Genomic DNA, 17,089 nt, shown 5'->3' on the forward strand with positions numbered 1-17,089 from the left:
TGTCCACGGCCCTTCCCGGCAGCCCCCGCGCCCGGCCCCGCCGTGCTCCTCTGCCCGCCCCGCCGCGGCCGCGCCCCCTCCCGGCACCGCCCCCCGCCAGGACCGCCCCGCGCGGCCGCTCCGTACCGGCACTGGCACCGGCACAGCACCGGCACCGCACCGGCACCGCGCCGGCACTGCCCCGCTCCGCGCGGCCGCTTCACACCGGCACCGAGAATGGGACCGGAATGGGACCGACACCGGTACGGGGACTGGCACCGCACCGGCACCGCACGAGCAGCGGGACTGGGACCGGCACCGCGCTCCACGCAGAGATCGGGACTGGCACCGCACCGGGACCGGCGCTTCCGCCGGCAACGGCCGCCACGCACACGGAGTGTACTCTGAGCGTGGCCGGCCCGGGGCGCACCGGGATGCTCCGTCCCCCCGTCCCCGTGCTGGACCGGGCGACGGCCTGAGGAGCGTCGCATCCTCGTCAGTGCGTGCGTGGCCCTGTGCCCGTCCTGCCCGCCCCAGTGCCCGCTGGCAGCACGTGGCGCAGGGCGGATGGTGCTGTTCCACAGGGAACATCCCAGTTAATGGCAGTGGTACGTCTGCGGTGTCACCATCCCACCCGTCCATCACACACACTCCCATCTCTGGGCACCGAGCTGTCCACTTTCTCTCCTCAGCTTACACTAACACCCAGTGTTTTGGTTTTGTTTTGGGGGTTTTTTTGGGTGGGGAGGTAGTGCATTAACTGTTTTTCTTGATGCCCCAAGTGGTTTCTGTTGATTCAGGTAGCAAATACCTGCGCTATCTCTGTCAGCATATTTCAAAACCTCTCTGCACAACGAGAGTGTTCTGTAAATAAAACAATAACAACAAGGACTCCATGGATTTATGTCTGATTACATGCCCGTGTATATTTATATGCAAATGATGTTTAGCCCTCCAGCTGCTGGCGGCTGTTCAATGAGGCCTGTGGGTGGGAGCACAGGGGTGCTCACCCCATGTTCACCCGGTGCCATTCCACAGGGACACCCACCCGCCACGTGCCGAGACCTGGCACAACACAGCCAGGGAGCCTGAGGCTTTCCTTTCCCTCTTGTTGCAACTGATGTTGTGGCAATTAATGCCTTTGAGAACTGCAGCCTTGCAAGAAAAAAGCAATTAAAAAAAAAAGGGGTTATGGCTAAAGGAGGTTTTCACCCCATCCTCAGGGTCCTGTCCGTCATGGAAAAGCAGCCAGGGCAGGACCAAGGGTTTGGCCACCCCCAGCAGATGTGCTCCAACATTTAACGTTCCACAGAGGTGCTGCATTTCAGAAACTCCCAATCTCAGGTAAGGCTGGAAATATCTGAGCTTCTCCTTCCCCTCCCCACCGCAGCACCTTAGCTTTTGCTTCCCTGTCCCTTGTGATGCCTCTGTTTCTCTGCCTGGCCAATCAGCCTAGAGTAGAATTTTCTACTCCAGGGTTAATAGAATATGTAGAATATGCACAGCAGGCAGCAAAGAAAATAATTTGTAAACACTCTCCCAGACCTTTATTTGTCATTAAAAAAAAAAAAAAGGCTTGCCTCCTTTTTCCTTCCTCTCAAGCAATTCTCTCTAAATAATTTCAGCAAGTATATGTGGTGTTTGGAGGTGATGTCTTTATGGTTTTAATCCTTGAGCAACCTCTCCTGTCTTTCCTATTTTTTCCAGTTGTCTGTAATATTTTGAAAACATTTACACTCACAAAATAGGCAATTTTATCGCAAAGATTCCAGGCATCAGAACTACTGAGTTCATTTGCTTCCATTTTTATCTCCAAAATGAATGGATTGCACCATTTAATGAAAACTCTGTGTTCTGAAATTCAAGCCTTAAAATTATAAAAATGTTTCCGTGCTTTATATCCATCACTCTGCCACAGTCATTCATATAAAAAAAAATGTTTGCCCCCAGTTTTATTTATTTTACTTTATGAAATAACAAAGATGTGTGGTGGGTTAAAACCGATCCTGAATGCTAATACCTGGGAATTAAACGGTGAGAGTAACAACGGCCTAATGTCTACACTAACTTAATATATACTATAAAAGATATGATACATACTGGGTTGGTGTTCCCAGTAGAGCCATTATTTTGGAATGGGCTAAACAAGCAATGATCATCCTTTCAGTAATGAGTGATGGTCTCCAGTCTGCTGCCTTCTCATTCACGATATGTAAATGATGCTCTTGAGCTTTGATCCAGGGACCCAAAACGTTTGGTTAGGCGCTAAAGAAATAAAAATTGCCCCGAACTAGATAAAAGTAGGACAGAGCAGAGCTGTTAAAGTTTCACAACATGGACAAGATTCGATGGCTGATGGTGCAGCTGGTTTAAGTTAAGAGGTCAAGCAAAAACGCTGAGCGCTTAGTAACATCAGTGAAAAAAATCTCCACCTCCTTCTCCACACACAGCATCCCCAGAGACCCCAAACACACGATCCCTGTTCCCACTCCCCACACACGACCCTTTTCTGCTGGCACAGGGGATCCCCTCACCCCATGTCTCAGTGCATGGTCATGTCCAGATGAGCACATGGGTACGGTCACTGCTCCTCTTCTCTCCCACCTACAAGTGTCCTCTGCCACTGGCTGGTCTCTTCTGCACCCACCCTGTCAGCAGCTGCCTCTTTCCAATACAACACGGCCAAGCTGAGCTGGTGAAGGATCTCATTTTGGGCTGATACTGTCTTATTACCCACGGGAATGTTCAGAAAATCAGGGGTTTGTTATGCAAAGGCACCGGGTGTTTGCCCAGAGACAGATCAATAAAACATCTTGTGCCTCAAGCCCTAAATTGATCTTCACTGCTTTAGAAAACTGTTGTTAGCTCATCAGTCGGGGCTGATTATCACATCCCTGTGTACTTCCTGAAAACCTTTGTTTCCACAGCATCTGAATTTAACCTCTGCTTTTGGCTGGCAAATGGTGACTGCTTGGCTCCAACAAAAAAACCCCCACACATCAGGTTTGAGATAAGCAGGCTCTTGGTGTGTAAAACAGAGCTTTACTATGCATTAAGGCCTCCAGCTTATTGAAAGGAGCAAGGTTTCATATCAGTTCAGCCTGAGTAGGTCCCAGTGTCCTCTGTTTGGCACAGGTAAGGGCAGGAGTGCAGCCAGCTTGAACCCCCTGGGCAGAGCAGCAGGACAGGACTGTTGCAGCCCTGGCCAGGGCTGGGGTAATCCCAGCTGCTGAGGCATCCACAGCTGCTGGGAGGATAAAGTCTTTTTCAGATGAGAGGGGAAACCTTATTTCCACAATAGCACAATTAGAATAACTTGATTAAAAGAAATGCAAATGAGCCATTAAGTTTGCTTTATCTCCTTGTAATGTGATTCATGATATAGTACCTGTGCAGGAAGGGGAAGAAGATAGATTAAATAAGTACAGAAAAGCCTCCTGTATTATGAAAATAGCATATTTATTAAAATAACAAACACAATCATCACCAGCCCAGCTGCTGCAGCTTTCCTTTATGGAATTGTCTATCTTGTCTACAATAGCTGATGGCTAAACAGGTTTGTGGCCAGGGCATTCAAAACCACTTTTCCCATCATTTGTTCTCAAAGTGATGAAGTGGATATTCCAGCCTTGTCCTCAACTGCCCCAAAAAGACCTCTCTCCCACCACTTCCATAAGATGTGCAAACCAACAACTTTGATAATTTTACTTCTCCTTTGAGACTGGGTAAAACTGGATTATGGAGTCAAAAGGTATCACCAGGAAACACAGCGTTGAAGACACCACTCTGCTCCCTGAGGAAACAAGTCTTGAAATGAGTGGAAAAGCACAGAGCAATGACATGGTCATTGCATGGGAGGAGGAGCAAGGTCAAGAGCAAGGAAATAACTGGGAAAGGACCAAAGAAATGCTGTGGTGGGATAGAGATGGAAGCCCTGCTAGCACCTCATAGAATAAGGTCCTTATCTAGAAAAAAGGTATGCAAATAACCGAAGACAAGGAGCAGTGGGGTGATGAGTAAAACTAACTAGAAAATGAGGCTTGATTATTCATGGACTTGACATATCAGAGAGGAGCTAATCAAAGGAATAATACAAGTTTGCATATTCTTTGTGATGTGGACATCAAAGCCTTGCTTCTTGTCACTATGGCATCACTGCTGCTCATTCCTAAAATCAAGCACACTTGATGCAAGTGTAAAGTCTTGCTCCGTATTAGGAGATGGGTCTTGGAGAGGCTGAGGTGTTCAAAAGAGCTCTGTTTTTTCCAGCTATTGAACTGATCTTGCCTTTATGTCTACTTATAGATCTTGCCTTCCTGAATACAAACATTGCCCAAAGTTCTTTGGGTATGTGGTAAACTGGGAGGCCTTTAAAAGCTTGAGCCAAAGACCTGGATACTCAAGGGACCCACCTTGCAAGATAATTGCAAGATATTCCCTTACAGTTTCATTTTGCTTCAGACTGATTGCTAAATAAACCTTATCAAAATGCCACATGGGAAGATGGACTTGGCAGGAGGTATTTGCACAGAACTTGCTGGGTGCAGGAAGCTTTCAGGAGTACCTCCTTCCCAACACATGGCATCAGAAACCTTCCGTCCAGGCTGCTCACTGCAGCAAATCTTGGATTTGCACCATCACTTGGAGCCAGACAGAAGGCAGGCTAGCTTTCAAGTTAGAACGTATCAGCAGTACTTCCATTCACATATAGATCTTGGTCCTGTGAAAGGTTTTAAAGGAGGACGTTATGTGGGACTGACACCTGGCCATGTACCAAGTGTCTGGGCAACAGCTGGAGGGTGAATAAATGATACTGCCCCATCACCACTGATTCTTTCCCAGCATGAAACTGGCTGAGAAACTGCTGAAACATCAAATTCCTTTTTGATGAGGACAGCCTGGGACAACTCCAGGGAGCAGGATCCATGGGGATAAAAGGGCTCTTTCAAGTCTGCCTCTGAATCAGTGGGAAAAGGAAGAAGTTGGGATCGCTCCTGCCACTGTTTGCTTGTCTGGATAATACAGTGATGGGTATATTAATACCATCTGGCATTAGATCCAAAGAGCAGCTAGGCATTGAAAGAGATTACTGGTGAGGTGTGTGAAGAACCCTCTTGGAGGTGCTTATGAGCAGATTAGGAGGAATTAGAAAGGGTGTGAGCCAACAAAGCCCAGGGCCGCAGACCATATGGTCCAAGGGACACTTTGTGCCCACTTTGAAGATATATAATGCAAAACTGGTGTATCTGATCTAGTTCAGTACCAAACCTGCAGCATTTGCCTGATTAAGGTAGGTAAGAGACTAAGATAATGTACAGTGGTCTTCCAAAGTGGTTTTACACTGAAGAAAAGGGCTGTTAAAAGACTCATACAAATATTTGTTGAATCTTCCTAAAACCCAGGGGGAAACCATTTCACACGGCCCTGAAAGAACAGTGAGAAAAGACATAATATTACCTCATGCTATCTCAATAGGTAGTCCTGTGTAGAGTGAAAGCAGTGGGATTTGGTCCAAAGGCATTCAAGACATCACCCTCCACAGTGAAATGATTCCAGTTTAACAACACTGGTTTTGAAATAGATTTAGTTAAACTAGTACCACCTTTTGCCCAGACACTCTTCAATCCTAGAGTAATTATTATCAATTTAACTTAATTTGGTGTCATTTTGTGCACAGACTGCATCTTGGATGATGTATAAATATTTGCTTGTTGAAATTGATGCTGAATTTGGGCAACACAGTGTTATGGAATTAACCTATGTGCTAGAGGATCAGATGCAGGAGCAAAAAAAAAAATCTCAGGAAGAGGTTTTAAATTTCAGATGACTTCATGCAATTACCTAGTTTTAAAATTAACAGAAGAAAAAATGAAGGTGAAATAAAAAGAATCTCAAATAATTACCAAATAATAATAATAAAAGAAGCTTCGAGGACAGCTTCTTCCAGCAGTAGGGCTGATGAATCTTCAGGGACTGATCCCATAGTCCGGTGAAACAAAGAATTGCTCATTTCACGGTGAGGTTTTGCAATGGCAGATTTACCAGGAATAGCAAATAAATAATTCACAGTTTCTGAAGATGCAAAGATAAATTTTCTTTCTTTTACTTCAAATCTAGTTCTGCCAGCTGCTAAAGGCCTACAGCAAACATCCCCCTACAAAATAGAAAATGAGGGACAAAGCAGGAGTTTCACATTGCAGTTATGTGTAAAAAGACTCCTAAAAAAGAAAAAGCTCCCTTTCCTCCCTAGCCCACCCCACCCACACACTGCTGCCATGAGTCCACAGGGAAACAGAATATTTGTGTTATATTACGCTGAAACTTCTGGAAAAGAAAACAAAATTATAATCAAACATTTAAAATTTCACCGCAACACAATTCAGTAGAAAATCCCCAGCTGGACTGGATGTAAATAACAGATATTGAGTACAGCAATTTCTTGTGGTTTCCCAAAAATGCTCAGGGTTCATAGCATTACAGCACTTTGCAATAACTCACAGCAAACTGGGGCAGTGTGAATTTATACCCCCTGATCCTAAATTCTACCACCTTGGCCTGAGCCAGCTTTCCACAGTGAAAGCACCCTGGCACCCTGGGCCAGCCCTGTGTTTGCATTACTACAGTCACAGGCTGCCCTTGGAATCCCTCTTTGCAGACATGCTGCCAGTCCTGCATGTGCCTGAGCTGCCACTTCACTGGATCAAATTAGTAGCAGCTATTTTAATCTGCTGCTGGAATACATCTGAAGAAATTCCTTGCAATCCCTTACTTCTATTCCCAGCTGACAAGAGAGCCACCTAGCAGAGAGTGCATGTGCAAATTGTGCCCCCTTGAATCACGCTGCAACCGGGCCAGGAGACACTTCTGAGACAGAGTCAGAGAAGTGGGTATTTGCTTTATTCGGCGCGCCGGGTGTGTGGGGATCGCTCCTCCAAACACACACACCGGTGTTCCCTACAACACAGTATTAAGGGTTAAATTATGAATATTCATCACATTCCTTGGAACAGGTGTGGTTATACAAATTCTTTCTCGGAAGTCATTAGCATATGGGCCACGCATGCGCTGTGTGTCCTGGTGGTCGCGCTGAGGAAGACCTCTCCTCTTCCTCGGGGGTCTTTTCTGATGAAGGCCAGTAGTCATCCTCCCAGTGAACTTTTCACCTTTCTCCCTGGGCATGCGTAGTCCTTTGAGGAATGATTCAGCAGTCTCTGAGATGATCCTTGTCCCCTCTATCTTGACAAGATTAGGGTGAATTTGGCTTCTTAGGTTTTGTAATTAACATCTTCTGTTTGAACGAACATTTGCTGTCTCCCAATAGTTAACTTGTGCTTACATGAGTTAGTTATTGACTGCCCCTTCTTCACCCTGGCCAGAGCCTTCCTTCCGTGCCTTGGACAGGAGATGGATGTGGGGTACCTGCTCCATGCTGTGAGCACCACTCCACCCAGCGTGGACTGAGCAGCACAGGCTGCTCATCATGGTCTCAGCCTCCTGCTCAGCGCTTTGGTAATGCCGAATCCATGGAAAGGATGGCTGGGGACCAGCCGCAAGCCCACCACAGCCTCAACATCCCCTTGCCTGTCTGATGCCAGTGTGAGTTCTTCATCCCCCAGGCTGAGGGCTGCTGCATAGTCAAACACTTGCTATGTGTACTATAGCATCTAGTCCAACACTACTTAAATCAGAGAAGCCACCAGATGACCTCCTCTGTGTCTTGAACCTTTGTTAACTGCTCATTGATATAATCAGAAATTAAGTGGGCAGAGAAGAGGGGGCAATGCTTTGTTTCCTGCCCTGTCACAGGGACAGGGTCCACTGCTCTGTGTGTACACTGTTACTCACAGATGTGCACTAGGTTACCGTGCAAGAATTGCCTCCAAAGAGATGATGAAGAGATGTCATTATAACGCATGGGTCTCTTTTCCCTACTAAAGATAAGCAACACATAATGTTGGCCTTGCACACTAAGAGGTGGAGAACAGCACCTCTCAACACCAAAATTTAGGAGATTCCCTACAAGAATATGTGTCCCCCTACTGCACAGAGCTTTTATGGACCTGCCTAGGTCCCAAGTGATATAACAGTTTTCCAAGAGTTCCCTCTAACTCTGAATTTTTGAGAGACTCAGGATAAATTCATCTGGTTATGACACTATGCAGAACATGGTAACAACCAGAAGAAAAATAACTTATCAAAAATATTACTTTCTTTCACGTAAAGAATCAAACTTTAAATGATTCCATCTGTCACTTTCATCTGCACCCTGTTTCATTGTCTGGATTTCACTCATTAAGATAAATTTCAAGCCAGCAGATCATTTTTACCTTCAGGGCTTTGATGAAATGTAGTGTTTGGGACTTCCTCCCCTCCTCCATTTTGACAGCCATGACAGAGGAATAAGTTTTTCTCTCTTATGCTGCTTTGCAATTGTATGGAATGGCTTTGACCTTCCAAAAGGGAAACACACTACAGTCAAATTTCTCCTCCTTTCACCATGGGACTAAGGAGCTGGCCAAACCCTTCCAATAAGTTTCCCACTCAACTTTGCATCATAAAACACTCTTTTCTTTATTACTCCATCTCCTCAAAACTTCCTTAACAAACCTCTTGCCCTTTCAAGAGGTGGGCTGGAGAGCTTCTATGCTGTGCAAATGGTTCAGACATCTTTGTTTCTTCCCTTAAAAGACATAAAAGCAATTTGTTGAATTCCTTACCTCATAACCACAGTTGTACACTGTGCACTCTGTGTGTTACAGGTCCCCGTGCTTTCAGCCCCAATGACTTGTTTTACTGTAAGTGTTAATTATACATTGGAGTGGTTTCATGAGGAATGTGATAAATCATCTGCCACTTAAAGTCTTTAAATCAGGCTGAGTGTTTTCAGAGGGGTCCCGCTCCATGCCTGAAGCACACAGAGGCTCCCAGTACATTTACGGGAGGGTGTATAATCACATGGTCATGGTCAGCCATGGTATTGAAGAATTAGGAGATGGGTGGGATGGCCTTTGTCATGCAGGATGTGAGATTAGTTGGACTTAATGGTCTGTTTTGGCCTTTAAATCTATGAATAGGGAAAAGGAAAGAGGAAAAAGAAAACGAAAACTAACAAAAGTCCCTATTATAACCAGCATGTTTCTGCCTTCTGAAAGCAGAGCCAGAGGGACTGCAGGCAGCTGGGGCTAAAAATGAGTGCTGGGCACCCCTGTGCTCTGCCCCTGCTCCCAGAGCTCCCCAAGCTCTCCTAAGCTCCCCAAACAGGTTCTTGCAAACAAAGCCAGGAGCCCAAGCCCACTGGGATTTGCTGACATATTTCAGAAAACAACAGATGTGAGCACACACACCATGCTCAAATGATTTTCAATTTCTTTCCCCCCTTGAAGTCACTTTAGGTGTTCCAGAACTAGAAATCTAACACTTTTTCTATTTATAAATTAAGCTAATTAAAATTTTAATCTGGTGGACATTATCTTATTGCATAATTAGAAGATCTTATATTGCAGTGGTTTGGTTAGTACCAATCCTTTTTGCTCTAAATTATGTTCATTAATTGAACAGGACTTAGATAGGCGCTTATAAGGTACTAAGCCAGCTATCTGTTCTTAACAAAATACTCAATTCTCCCTTTCAGCTATACCTGCTCTGAGCCTGCAAGCTTTATGCTATAATAGTTTTCCTTTAGTGAAGGATGGGCTATTAACACCCATGATCCACATGGGAATTTGAGGGACTGTAGGCACCCTCATAGACACCATTGTAGACTGACTTCACAGAGCAAACACAAAGGACCCTTGCTGGAAAATGGCAAATCCAAACCCTACCCACTGACTTCCTGATATCATCTGCTTAACCATGGGTTATTACATAATTAATTACTCCCAGTTCACTATTAAGTCCCAAAGAACCTTTCTATAGACTAGAATCTGCCATACATTTAAAAGAGATTACTGTTAATTAATTTAGGTCATCTGCATACTTAAAACTCAGCTAAGCCCTCTATTGCGTCACCTGCTGTCATTTCAGACATGTAGGACTTCCAAACTCCCATAGAAATAGAAAGGGATTAAACTCATCTACAGAGATATAAAACATTTTAAGAAGTTGCTTTTCAACTTTTCCCACAGGGCCCTCTGCAGAGTAGGACCTGGGATCTAGCAGAACCGTTCCCGCTGGTTATCCATCCCACCAGGAGTCAACTTCCCTCCAGGACTTTCCACCCAGTGCTTTCCAAAGACACTAAATTTCCTGAAAGGGTAAATAACACGTTAAACCACAATTTATCTACTCCTGGGGTCAAGGCACCCAAACTGGTGAACGTAAATCACTCAGAATATTTATGATGTACTGACACATTTCCATTCTAAAATAGGAGTCTGACACACATAAATCCTCATAAATGCTTCTCCCGGAGCCATCCTCATTCCATTCACCTCAGACACGGTCACCAAATCTGCATGGAAACCTCCACAATGCCTGAGGCTGATGTGGATGGGCTGAGGACTCTGCTACTACCACAACAAACGAGTAAATAATTACATTAATAATGAGCCAGACCTTCCAACTGGCCAAGCCACAAGAGCCAGGGCATTTTTGCTAAACAATTTCAGATTAAAAAAAAACAAGCAACCTTCTGTCAAAACTAAACAGCTCCATGCAGCAGAAATCCCTTGGATAAAAATTGCTATTTTTCCATAAGGAAAGCAGAAAACAATTCAGGAATAAAAATTCTTGGTTTTTTGGGGTTTTTTTTTGCAAAAACACACACAATGACCCTCAGAAGAGGATGTGAAAACACTGATTATTCCTCAGGTGGCAGCTTCTTCTGAAAAGATGGAGAGTTTTAGTAGAAGATTGCATCCAAGGTTTAAAAAAAAAAAAAGGCAATTTCGTTAGGCTCTATTGTCAGCTCCCCTTCATGAGCTGCTTTGGGATTAAGGAGTTGACAGCAGCCCTGTTAGCTAGCAGGGAATCATGTGGATCTGTGGGGATGTGGAGTTCTCAGCATGGCAGTGAGCCATAGGGCACAGCATGCCCAGAGCAAACCTGCAGCTCCCAGTGCTGAGTTAGGAAACTGCTGTGAGATGGGGAACACCCGGCGAGTTGCCGTCTCACAAAGCTGAGCTCAGGCATTCCTGCTCTTTTCAGGTCCTGTTTGGAAATCAAGACAAAGTTGCTCCACAGTGGCAAAACAGACAGCGCTTAAGCAGAATCCATTTCCTAACCAATACTCATTTCCAGAGTAGTCGGTGACTCTGCCCAAGGTGAGGCCCAGCAGCCCTCTCTGCATTTAATTTGCACACTAGTTTTGTTCAGGTTACAGTCCCTGCATCGCCACCTCTCCAACACTGGCATTTTCCAGGCTGACAGCCAAAGGGATGCTTAGGCAGATATTCCTGCAGACAGAAAGCCAAAGCTGGTTTGCTTTACATTTGCTCCAAGAGGGGCAGGACGGAGAACAATGGTTTGCATCCAGGCAAGATATCTGAGCTCATCACTCAGAGTTTGCTTGCAATGAGTGTTCCACCATGCTTGAGGTTTCTGCTGACCAGACCCTCTACCTCCCTGCCCCCACTGCCTGTAGAGCTGTGTCTCTCACTAAGGTGATATCAAAACTCAAGGTGTATTTGCTATGAAGACAGGGGTTCACATCCCATTGTGTCACCCATCTTGAACTTCCTTTCAGGGATCCTGAAGCATGGGATCACAGCAGTGCTGGTGGGAAGAGCCTCTCATCCAGCCTCCTCCTCAAAACAGGGTTATCACCAGCACTAAATAAGCTCGGCCATGGCTTTGTCTAGCCAGAGCATGAAAACCTTCCAGGCTGTATATGACACAATCCCACTAGATGATCATGCATCTGTCTCACAGAGAAGTTTTCCTGGTCTCCAGTTTGAGTCTCCCAAGCTGCTGTTGCCCCTTGTAACATCATTTGCCTTTACCAAGAAGGGTTTGGCTCTATAATTTCTGCAGGTAGCTGTAGGTTGCTCTTAGCTCACTCCTTCACTGACCTAAACCAGCCCAAGGCACATCAGCCAGAATCTTGCAGGGCATCCCAAGCCCCAGAAATCTCCCTCCTCTCCAGTTTCTCAAGTCAAACTGGGTTCAGCCAGTTCTGGTAGCACAGGTCTAGGTCTTGGTCTGTACTTCACAACATACATCCCAGTCCCTTTGACCCAGCAAAGCAAAAGCTGCTCAGGACACCACTGAGCAGGGCACAAAGCTCTCCACACATATTCTCCAACAGCAATGCTGAGGCACTCATGCAGGCAGAAAAGAGAAACCATTCAGTTATGATTTGTCCCGTTCACTGAGTTGTCTGAAAACTGCAGCTTGGGCAGGCATTAAAGCAGCTACAGCCTCAGTGGCTCAGTAGATGCCCACTTTTTGGTAGCCTCCAGCTATGTCCTAAAGCCTTCTCAGCCTCCAGCCTGAATAAAGCCCTCCCTTTCCACTTAACTTCCTAGTTCACATGGCAAAACAGCTTCCCAAAATATTCCTGTGGCACACCAAATAATCTTGCTGTCAGGATTCAAATTTCAGTGTGATTGGTAATGACTGCACCAGGCATTAGAACTGGGTTATTAAAATATCTTTCATGATGAACAATGTAAAATAAATGTGGATAAATTGTATTACTCTGGGTCATTTAATTTTAAGTGCAGCAGCCTCTGTATTTTTTTGCCACTTAAATGATATGCAGCATGAAACAGCACAAATAAATACAGATGTAGAGAACATTAGATACACTTTGTAAGAGCAAATTATGCACGTTCACATTTCATTGTACTTAGATCAAAATTAGGTGGTTTTCCTCCATTATCTCGGTGGATACACTAAAAGTCAGTGATTTATGAAAGAAACTGGTGTGAATGCCATTATAATTGATTAACCTAAAAGACTGGTGACCTACTTATAGATATACAAATATGATTATAATTGTGAAGTAAGTAATTGAATATTCTGCAGGACTTCTTTATAATGTGACTGTAATGCATAAAAATAAGAGGTAGAAAAAAGGCTTCAACACTGTGCATGCTCTGAGATCCTAGGGAGAGGTGCTGAGTGCTTCCTGCTCTCTCCTGTCAAGGTGAATTGGTATTGAGACATTGCAGAATCAACCCCCTCCTGAACAGCAGCATTTCCCTGAAACAGCCTGTCCTGTGGATAAAAGGCTCCACTGTGCTTTGTGGCTGCAATAACTTTGGACACCCTGAGAAGACCTCATTGTCTGGGAGATGCTGCGCACACAGACCCCTCCCGAGTCATCTCTACTGGAACCCCTTTTCAAAGACTTTCTGTGAGTCAAGAAAGAGGGACAGGCCAGAGGTCATGAAGATATAAAATGAAGCTATGGGTCCCTGTTTCTAAACCACCGCTTTGCAGGGAGACTCAGCACTGCCGTAGTGGATTTGGGAGTCTGCCAAACCTCAGGTCTCTGCCAGCTGTGACTCTGAGTCCAGCACTGCTGCCATGTCTGCTAACAGGTACGAGCACCCACTTGCCTGTGCTACAGCCACAGGACACAGCAAAGACCATCTCCTTGCCTCCAGTGTTTTGAAATCTACATACAGAACAGGAGGCAAGAGATGAAGATGGTCCCCAAGTGCTGGTAGCTCATGGGTTGAAGTCTAAAGACCTTACCTAGACCATCCAAATGGCTATAATCTGCAATCCCAGGCAGTGCTCCTTGCTAATTAAGTTTCCCAACACCTTGTCAGTGTGTATCCTGCTGGACAATGTGCCAGCATCACCCAGCCCACAGCTGCCTGCAGGCCCTCATGGCATTATTATGTGTCACAGATTTTGCTGTATCTTTTGCTGCCAGTCACTTCTTCTGACTTAATTTGCCTGAACTCCTCTGCATGGACACGGGCGGCAGAGCTAACCTCTGACAATGACACACACCAGCTCTCTGCAGAACAAAATTCTAGATTCTTAATTTGAATGGCTAAATATATCAAAGCCCAGTGATGAATTATTTAAAATCTATACAAATTTTGATGCTGCATACTGAGCTAGAGACTTAAATGCACCTCTGCAATTATGACTCTCTCTGTCTACAGCTCCATCGTGGAAAAGCATCCATATTTAAAGCCCCTGGGGTAAATGATCTGTTACAATTCCCTGGACTGGAAATCCTAGAGATGATGTGGGAGCCAGGACTTGCTGGGATGGGATTGAGTTAATTAGCACTGTGTCTGAGGAGAGCCATAACAGCATAATGAAACAAATAGAATAAAAGCAGTTTAAAGTGACTCCAGTGGATTGATGGGCACACGCTGCTGACTGTGGAACAGTCATGATTGTACCCATGCGTGCATGGCTCTGCATTTGTCATGCATTGCTCACTCTGGAGGATAGGGATGAGGAAGAGGGTGGGTCATTGCAGCTCTGCAAGAACTCTCTGGCATGATGTGTGTGAGGGGCAGAAAGGTGGAAACCACTGCCAGCAGCCCCTTGCTGCCACAGATACCTGGCTCAGTGTCAGCCCTGCTTGTGAAGAGCCAAAGCCACCACCCCCCTAAACCCTCATGCAGGATGGGGTCAGGTCCAGCACACACAGCTCCTCAGAAGCCACAGTTAGGGATGCACTATAGCACCAGGAATGCCTGGCTCCCCAAGGATAACCTTGCATGCAGCTCCTGCATCAGCTGTAGGTATCCCACTGCTGTTGAGGGGCCCTGGCAGGGCTCGCAGGACTCCTGTCTCCTTGCATCCTGCCATGGACTTTGTCATGCACATGCTGGCAATGGCCTTGGTATGTCCTACAGCAGAGCAGTATGTCCATTCAGCTGCAGAGCCACAGACATTTAGAGCACATCCCAGAGAAAAGTTTGTATCCCATCTCCCAAGGAGTTACCTCTAAGCTTGGCATGCAAGTGACTGGATGTAGATGGCCATGTCTGACTTCTTCATCCATCCTTTCCAGTGCTGAGAGCCGCCAAGGGATGACTGACAGGTTCTGCTTTTTCAGTGTGTTTTGCATTCTTCTCAATATTCAGTTGTTTGGAAGAGAGTATGTTGGCCCCAGCAATGCTGTGTTTGAGAGAGGTGCTGGCTTCTTCAGTGTAAATTGTTCAGGGTATTTTTACAGTCAGCATAAAAATACTGACACTGCCTGTATGGATAGCTCTGTTATCGTGCCTAGGGCCAATAAAGAAAGTGTAAGGAAAAAAAAGAAAGCCATGAGTTAAATCCATACTTTACAGCAATCACACTCTTAATTTTTAAACGTCTCAAATTCTAGCTTCCATTAAAATGAATCTGTAAAAGATAAACAGAACTGCCAAGGTGCACTGTTTTGAAGCAGTGAGATGACTCCCAGCTTGGCCAACTATTCTGACTGCCAAATATAATATACACTAAAATGACAAAGCAGAACAATCCAAAAGACTACATACTATCTCTATGTCTACCACAGGGAACTGGAGCTGTGCCCAGCAGTGGTATCTAGTCCTGGGCATTGCCTACCTACTGAAAACTAGAGAGGACTGCTGGGGACAGGTAGCAGCTATTAGCTGAGCTACTGAAATGATACCTGCAGCTTTGCTTAAACAAGAGGAGCAGAAATAAACCCAGTCTGGCATTCTCCATAGCCAAACTCCTCACTCTTGCTGCAGAGGCATTTATGTTGTGGCTTTGCCCAGCCCATTATTGCCAAAGAGTCTGACCCACACAAGCCATATAGGAGTTTCATTGCTCCAGCATCATGACATATCTCTTTCTACAGAGCGGTTCCTCACTCCTACCAGCAGCAGCTGGGCCAAACCCTCACTTTGTGCTTGCCCCCTTCACTTGAGACCTCCTCTCCTTCCAGATGCACTCCACAAATCCAAGCTAATGAGAATTGTGGGGCCAAACAAATCCCTCTGGGTAGCACTTGTGCCACTCTCATCCCTTCACATATATCAGTTGCTCTTCCTTCCTAAGCATTGCTTGGAGTGAAGACAGACCTGCAGTGAAACAATCCCAACTTTAAGCCCATTGCAGAAATTAAAAATGACTTGCTTTCAGTTGGATGCAAGGCTTACTAATTTCCCACCAGCATTCAGGTGGCAAGTTTGCCACATGAATAATTGCGTGTCCAGAAAAGTGTTCCACTGGTAGGGTTATTAGCAGGAAAACAGGAATTCAGTTGGAAAGCATTAATAAAACTTGAAGACAACAGCTGTTACAGTGATTGATCCACTATCCAAGTGTACACAACTCATATAGGATGAAGGAGCAGAGGTTATTGCACAGGGAGGGCATGCTGAGAAGTGGGATAGGAGACAGGGTTGCTATAGAGGCCAGGGATAAAAATTGGTACTATCAGGTTCAAAGGCATTTAAAAACCCCACACATCTTTTCCAAAGCTGACTCAAAATTAACTTTTAGTAGTTTGCAGCATTTTTTGCTTAGATGGTTACTTGCTTTCTTTTAATACACATGGGCAATGGAAGCAGAAGAGTTTTGTATGTGTCACAGAGAAACTTCTGTTTATTCTCCAGGATCAGCAGATGCTGCAGTGTGAAGACTGCAGATGCCCAAAGGAACACATCCAAATATGCCCAGTGCACCCATTCCTCCTCCTGAGGGGAGTGATGAAATAACCAAGCTCCTTCAAGGGCTGAAAGAAGGATTAAGGAGAGAACCGAATTGCCCATTGAAATGCCAGGAATTTCTGGCCCACTCTGTTGGATCTGGTGCAGGGCTCTCCTGCTCATGAATAGCTGCACATCAGGAACATGAATCCTTTCTGTTTGTGTGCATCAGGAGTTTGTCCTTTGGCACTCACTGAAGTCAGTTTTTGGTCCGTCTGGGTAAGGATGCTGGTAAGAAAAGAAGAAAGTGAACCTAAGGTGGCATGTTTGGCATGTAGAAACATGCTGTGCTCTTCTGCAGCTCTCTTTGCCTTCCTGGAAACACCCTTTTCTGCAGGGATATTCCATCCATCCCAGCAGTATTGCCTTTGCAAGAGCTGAAAGGAAAATCCATGGCCATAGCAGAGACAGAACAGTGGGAATTCAGGTCCCTCCATGCAGGACCATCACTAGAGCTGGGAGCAGGCTGTGATCCACCTCAGAGTGATCACATCATGGCATTACAGGTTCTGCCGACTGCACTATAG

The sequence above is a fragment of the Corvus kubaryi genome, unplaced genomic scaffold (genome assembly GCF_017639235.1).
Source record: "Corvus kubaryi isolate FWS band 111438036 unplaced genomic scaffold, C.kubaryi_AGA036_p1.0 37322, whole genome shotgun sequence".
Classification (NCBI taxonomy): Eukaryota; Metazoa; Chordata; class Aves; order Passeriformes; family Corvidae; genus Corvus; species Corvus kubaryi.